Source organism: Hakea prostrata, chromosome 7 (genome assembly GCF_041222555.1).
Source record: "Hakea prostrata isolate BN-2017 chromosome 7, UWA_Hpros_2, whole genome shotgun sequence".
Classification (NCBI taxonomy): domain Eukaryota; kingdom Viridiplantae; phylum Streptophyta; class Magnoliopsida; order Proteales; family Proteaceae; genus Hakea; species Hakea prostrata.
Window position 1 is genome coordinate 35,492,316 of NC_142606.1, and position 8,067 is coordinate 35,500,382.

The following is an 8,067-nucleotide window of genomic DNA, read 5'->3' on the forward strand; positions in this document are numbered from 1 at the left end:
GAACTCACTTGGGTTTTAAACCGACGCCTTTACTTAAGGATTTTTCAAAAATTCAATAAGTCTAAGAAGGAACTCACTCGGGTTTTAAGCCGATGCCTTATGGAAGGAACTCACTTGGATTTTCATCCGATGCCTTGACTTAAGAAATTCGAAAAAATTCATTAAGTGTTGAAGGACCCACACGGATTTTCATCCGATGCCTTGTAGTTGGATCTGTTCTTGAGTGTGGTGTATGATGCCCCCCAATCAAAAGATAATTGTTGAAAACCAATAATTGCATTGATTGAGTTGAAATTGGTTACATCACGAACAAAATTGAAATCATCAAGGATAAAATTTCTTGAGATGCCTGGCATTCCACGAATGATCCAACTCTTTCTGGGTGTTGATGTTCTTCAGCTTGTAAGTTCCTGAACCGACTGGTTTTACAACCATATAAGGTCCTTCCCAGGAAGGGTCCAATTTTCTTTGATGGCGTGGATCTGAAGGTAAGGTATTTCTCAACACCAAATCTCTTGCTAAGTATCGACGATTCTTTACTCGGGTATTGTAGTGTGACGCTATCCTTCTTTGATAATGTTGAGTTCGTGCTATTGCCTTTGCTCGAACTTCGTCCAACAAATCAAGACTATCAAGCAATCCTTGCTCGTTCGCTTTTTCTTCGATCTCTCTGTCCCGCAATGTTCCTGCCATTACCTCCACAGGTGCTAATGCTTCGGTCCCATAGGCTAACCTAAATGGAGTTTCTCCTGTGGGTGTTCGAACCATAGTTCGGTAGGCCCACAGTACATTATGCAGCTCTTCGACCCATAGGGCTTTATCAGCCTCAAGTCTTCTCTTTATCCCCTCAAGTAGCGTTCGGTTAGTAACCTCTACTTGTCCATTGCTCTGGGGATATGACACTGATGACATACGATGCTTGTTCATGTAAGTTCCACAAAATTGCTCAAATTGTGGACAATCAAATTGAGTGCTGTGATCAGTGATGATTATCTTTGGAATCCCAAAACGATATATGATATTTCAAGCACAAATTTCTCCACTTTTCTCTCAGTGATTGTTGCCAGAGCGTTGGCCTCGACCCATTTTGTGAAGTAGTCGGTTGCTACTATCAGATATTCTCGTCTGCCTGACGCCTTGGTGAATTTGCCCATAATATCAATTCCCCACATCGCGAGAGGGATGGGGTCTAGAATTGAAGTCATGGTTTCCACTGGTGTTTTGATACTGTAGCATGGATTTGACAATTACTACACCGACGAACATACTCCATAGCAACCTGTTGGATCTTAGGCCAATATAACCCAAGTCTTAGAATCTTGTGTGCTAGGGCTTGTCTGCCCATGTGAGCTCCACAAATTCCTTCATGTACTTCGGCTAGAGCTGACTCCGCTCCTTCAGGACCCAAACATCTCAGAAGGGGTCCAGAATAAGATCTTCTGTACAACCTTCCATTTTGCATAATAAATCTCGCTGATTGTATCTTGACCAATCTGGCCTCTTTCTGATCTTCTGGTAGTTTATCATCTCTCAGATATTCAACTATTGGATCCCTCCAGCAATGCTCTGCTTCAATATAAAAAATTTCTTTTTCATGATAACTTGGAAATGTTATCTCTTCAATGTAGACCGACGGGTCTAAATTTTTTTCCTTGGCATTGGCTAATCGAGATAGCTCATCTACCACTGTGTTTTCTATCCTTGGAATCTGACATACCTTCAAATTCCTGAATTCTTTTTGAAATGCCTGCACAATCTCTTGGTACTTCTGCAAGCGAGGCTCTTTTATACCATATTCCCCCTGAACTTGGTTGACAATAAGTTGAGAGTCACTATAAATAGTTACATCTGCTATTGCCAATGCTTTTGACAACCTAAGTCCAGCTATCAGGGCTTCATATTCTACCTCGTTATTGCTTGCTTCGAACGCAAATCTTAGTGCATATCGAATGACAAATCCTGCTGGACTTTTCAAAAGAATTCCAGCTCCTGCTTCGTCCTTATTGCTCGAACCGTCCACATATACTTCCCAAATGGTTGGTATAATGGGATCTTCAACAATGTTCTCCTTCGGTGCAGTAGTCTCTACTACAAAATCGGCTAACGCCTGAGCTTTGATTGCCGTCTTGGGCTTAAAGCTTACTTGGAACTCACTGAGTTCAACCAACCAGGCCACCATTCTTCCAGACAAATTAGGTTTATGAAGAACTTTACTAAGAGGGTTAGTTGTAAATACCTCTATTGAGTGAGCTTGAAAGTATGGACGTAGCTTCGTAGCTGTTGTCATGAGAGCTAAAGCCTGCTTCTCAATTTGCGAATATAGTGTTTCCGCATCAAGTAACATGTGGCTGACATAATAAATCGGCCACTGCTTCTTATCCTTTTCCCGAACAAGTACTGCACTGACCACTGAAAGGGATGCTGCTAAATATAGCTGTAAGATTTCTCCCTTCTCCGGTCGGGACAAAAGCGGTGGCTTTCCCAGTGTTCCCTTTAATTCCTCAAAAGCCTTCGGCACTCTTCCAGTCCAATTCGCTTCCTTGCTGCCCCTCAGATCTTTGAGTGCTTTGAAAAATGGTAGACACTTCTCTCCAGATTTTGAGATGAAACGATTTAGAGCGACAATTCTCCCCATTAAGCATTGTACATCCCGAACAGTTTTTGGAGCTTCCATGTCAATTAGAGCCTGTATTTTGGCTGGATTAGCCTCAATACCCCACTGTGATACCATGAAACCCAAAAATTTGCCTGAAGATACTCCAAAGGCGCACTTTTCTAGATTCAGCTTCATTTGATACTTTCGTAGTACTGAGAATACTTCAGTTAAATCTGCGTTATGATTTGCTCTTGTAATGCTCTTTACTGACATGTCGTCAACATAAGCCTCAACATTCTTTCGAATTAGGTCTTTGAATATCTTGTTGACGGCCCTCTGATATGTAGCTCCTGCATTTTTCAGGCCAAATGGCATGACTTTATAATAGAAGCTTTCACGATCAGTCATGAAAGCCGTATACTTTTCATCCTTCTTATTCATGAGGATCTGGTTATACCTCGAGTAGGCATCCATGAAACTCAAAGTTTCATATCCTGCAGTTGCATCTATCAAGAGGTCAATCCGTGGCAGCAGATAGCAATCTTTAGGGCAAGCCTTGTTGAGGTCAGTGTAGTCTGTACACATCCTCCACTTCCCATTCGAATTTTTGACCATTACTACGTTGGCCAACCAGATTGGGCATTCAATTGGTTCTATGAAACCAGAACTCTTCAGTTTTTAGACTTCGCCCCGAATGGCTTCGCACTTCTCTATGGAGAAATTTCTCCTTTTCTAAATAACTGGTTTCACCTTTGGATCTATCCAGAGTTTATGCTCTGCGACAGTCCGATTGATTCTTGGCATGTCTTCGGCAGACCATGCGAATGCGTTACTATTTTGTTGAAGAAAAAGCTTCAACTCTTCTTTGAACTCCTCCAGCTGCTCAGACCCGATATAGGTAATCCTTTCTGTATTATCCGTAAACAACTGGATTTGCTCCAGCTTTTCTACTGGTTCGGGCCTTTGCATTTCTACTTCTTCCCGATCATCTCGAACTTCTATTGGTAGGGTAGTCACTTTCCTCGGGCCCTCCTTGTCCTTCAAATAGGCAACATAACATTGCCGAGAGATCCTCTGGTCAGATGAAACTTGACCAATTCCATCTCAGTCGGGAATTTTATCTTCAGATGCTTCGTTGAAACAATAGCACCTAACTTGGACAAAGATGGCCGTCTGAGGATAACATTGTAAGTTGGAAGTTCCCGAACCACCAAAAAATTGATTCGGACGGTAGTCTCCTTGGGAAAACTCCCAATAGATAAGTCCAACTGGACAGATCCTTCTGCTATTGCAGACGATCCTACAAAGCCATATAAATATGTGGATGATGGTTCCATCAAGTCTTCATCCACCTTAAGCTTTTGATACACTTCATAAGATATTAGGTCAACTGCAGACCCTGTATCAACCAAAACTCTGTGTACTTCCCGGCGCGTGATCTCTACCTTGATGACTATGGCATCATCATGAGGTAGACAAACGCCTCTTTCATCTTCTTCGCCAAAGGTGATAGAATCTTCACCATTTGGCCTCTTACGCTTCTGCGTCTCTCCGGTCCCAACAAATTTAGACTTTGCCTTCAACCTCCGAAGTGATTCGGGTTTTGGGCCTCAGAATATTGTAAGGATCAGTGACTGAGTAGCATCAATCACCTCCTTACCCTTTTTAGATTTCGGAGCCTCCCTCGATCGTTCTGAACTAACCGAACGATCCCTTTTGGGGCCGGCTTCACGTGGCTCCTCTCTTCTCTTGTTAACAAAATTGGACAAATGTCCCTGAGATATTAATCTCTCAATATCCGCCTTTAAATGACGACAATCATTAGTATAATGACCGTAATCCTTGTGGAAAAGACAATATTTTTCTCGATCTGCTGCTCTCCAGGCTTTAAAGGAATTTTTGGTGGCCACTTCAAAATATTTTGCTTCTTAATGATATTCAAAATATTAGCCCGAGGAGTATTTAATGGAGTATACTCACTTTTACCGGGAGATCTCTGCCGCCATGCCTGAGGCTTTCCAACTCAATCTCGAACATTCTACTTTTTGGTCTTAGGAGCCTTTTATTCTTTGGTGGAGGCTTTATTGTCCCCCTGGTGTGCGTCTAAAATCTCCATGACTTCGGCCTGCTTTTGGCATCTCTGTACCAACTCAGCATAAGTCGTAAGCATATCCTGTAGTAATAACTCCAGGAGTCTTCGGTTAGTGAGTCCAGTGAATAGAGCAGTTTTAGCTACTTGCTCATCCGGATTCTCTATCTCCATTGTAACTCTATTGAATCTTTTCAGATATTCTCTGATCGATTCGCTCTTTCCTTGTCTGATGGTAAACAAGGTTTCCTCCGTCTTCTTGACCTGGATTCCACTCTGGAATCGCCCTATGAATTTGTGCGCCAACTCATCAAAATTTATGATCCTTCCTGATGGGAGGTTCGAAAACCACTTCTGCGCCGCTCCGGTTAAAGATGAACCAAAAACCCTACAGAGAATTTCGTCAGAATTACCTACAACTGCCAAGGTCTGCTGATAATAGCCGATGTGGGCCGTAGGATCTCCGGAGCCATCGAAAGTAGAAAAAGTTGGCAAGCGGAAATTGTGAGGAAACTGATATCCCGCAATTGGCTCGGCAAAAGGGGTCTTTCGAATAACTGAATAGATATCATCAGTTATCCTTCCTCTAGCCAATTGTCCTAGTTTGTGATTAATATTGGCCAATTCCTGACCAATATGAGTTGAATGATCTTCTACAACACGATCTCGACCTCGAACAACACGATCATCACGAGCTACTCAATCATCACGAACGGCTCGTCTAACAGTTGGTGAGTGAGTCTTCACTCCTGTATCCAACCTCGTATTCAAATCGGTTGTACTTTCCTGTGGTCTGTCAAACCGATCGTCCCACCTAGGTAGATCGTCGACTCTCATAGGCCCTCGGTCACCTTCGCTAAAGTTCTGACCGATATTCCGATCTTCAGTAAATCTCGAATCCCGTGGTAATACACGCCTCCCTGAATAGCGATGATCAGGTTCTTGTGGTAGTACCACTCGTCTTGTTAGCACGCAGAGTGCTTGACTTACCTACAAAAGTTGGATCTTTACCTGATTCAATTGATCTTGGAGTGTCTCTAGAGGATCATGTCCTCCTTGACCACCATCTACTTCAAGAGGTGGTAAACTTCCTTGGGGAATATCTGGATTATTTTCTCCAGGAACTTGGACACCAGTATTGCGTTGTGCAGCTGCTGCTGCTGATCTAGTCACCATAGCTTTCTAAATCTTCCCACAGACGGCACCAAATGATGCGTCCAAAATCTGCTCAGCCCTTAGATCTCCTTGGAATGACCTGCAAAACGAAAGCGTCAGATGTGGCCCGACCGCTGGGGTCGGGAGTCCACCTCTGAAGGCTAAGTCAATAATGAACTTAATCACAAACGGCTCTGCTAGACACATAGAGCTAAGGAATGAATAACTGGAATATGATCTAGATCGTAAGCATATGAGTGTTTATGTCCAAAGGTATGTGTATGGATCTGGTGTCCTCCTCACCTTGTAGGTAAGTAAGGTTTATATAGAGTGTACCTTCGAATCTTCTTCATTGGATGCATTTGAGCCTTCTTTGGATAGTCGTTGGATTCTAACAGTTAGATCCGTTGAGCGATAGACTTCTACTAGTTTGAACTAGTAGAGGACTCCTGAGATAACCTCCCGGTTATCCGATGATTATCCCTTCAATAACGATAAGTGACAGCCGCCAAGTTGTGTCTGCCATCATTAGGGTAATTAACCTAATCCTTAAGTTGGATTAGGGCGTGCCTGTGTCTGATTTAGTTTTCTTCCTCAGCAAGCCATCTCCTGGATCCGGTTCTCACGGAAGCGAGTCGATTCCCTCTGTCTCGACCGGGGTCAAGGGTCAAACCAAGTATGAACCAGGTTCGATCATATTTCCTCCATATCATAAATAAACATGGCTGTTGTACAAGATTCGTTTACAATATTCAAATTTGAATTCAAATTAAAAAACTTGAATTCAAAAATCAAATTCAAACCTTAACAGATCTGTTATGGTTTTGAGCTAAGTTTTTATTCCTATGTATGGTATAGTTACTAATGCCCAACTCCGTCTCTACAATTCACATATGTTCCTAGTGTTTTTAGATGGCTACTTAACAAGCTAAGGCTGGCTACAAATAGAGACACTCCCTACACAAGTAACCCGACCCATAACTGAGTGAGATATGCTTGTACGGTTTATATATAGGATGGACTAGGGTGTATTACTCACTTCTATTAATGCTAATTTTTATTTTGATAAGAAAACTTCTTTGTTTGGACATTAAGTCCAAGACATAAGATTCAAGAGCATATGAATTTTAATTCAAAATATATTATAACAATTGTTATGGTCTCAAAATCGCTCCAACCTAAAAGCAAACCGTTAGCCCAAAACACTTCTTCCCACGAGCCATGTTGAACCAAGCCGAAAACCAATAAGCTTTAACAACTCCTTCCAAATAGCTTTACTGAAAGAGCAAAGAAAGAAAAGGTGATCTTCAGTTCCATCCCGTTCGTCGCAAAAGAAGCACGAGGTTGCAATAACGGGTCAACTTCTAAGGAGGCTTTAAAAGGGTTAGAACACCTTGTTGGTTCATCAAAAGACCATATAGAATCAAACTGGAACCATCTTTTTTGAATGTAACAAACCAAACATGATTCCTTTGAGTTACGGTGTGCCAAATATGCCTAGTCAAGGCTGCTTAGTTCCAATGCCAAGGTCCCCCTTCTCTAAAGGTCGACAAATGGAAAACATTAATCCAACATGCATGCCACAATTCCCATCAGAACAGAGTTACTCAAAGTGAGCCTATCGACATATGATAGTGCCTGATTTTTCCTAGCTTCCAGCCTTCCAGGTGACTCTCAACTTTTCTAAGAAGAGGAGTGAAGCCATTAACTTTAGGGGTCTTCGAAGATATGAGAATGCCTAAATAAGTAATAGGAAGAGCCCTAAGAGAAAAACCCAAACACCGGTCGAAGAAGTTCACAATCTCTGTAGATGTGTTAGCAAAGAAATTATTGGATATCCTCGAGTTAATTGCGGGGTTGATTGAGAAGAAAACTCCATAAAGAGAGTGTGTTATCCACCAAAATCATACAGGTCGGGGATGGACACGTGGTGTAAGATCAAAGATCCACGTGCAAGGCCAAAACCGCCTGTTAAAAGACTTTTCAGGATATGGCACTTCTCGGGAAGAGCCATTGAAACGGTTAAGCCAGGGGTAGCGCAGTAGTTGTACTCGTAGAGGACTTCCCGGCAAAGATGAAGGACCCCACAACTGTCCTTTCTCACACACCATGCGTACAAAGGATCCCACATATCCCGTAGCTGATATGGAAGCTTCTGTCCAATACAAAGTTTCCCTCGAGCCTAGCGCTATCAGCCCCTTTGTCCAGGCGGCCCATCCCATGATAG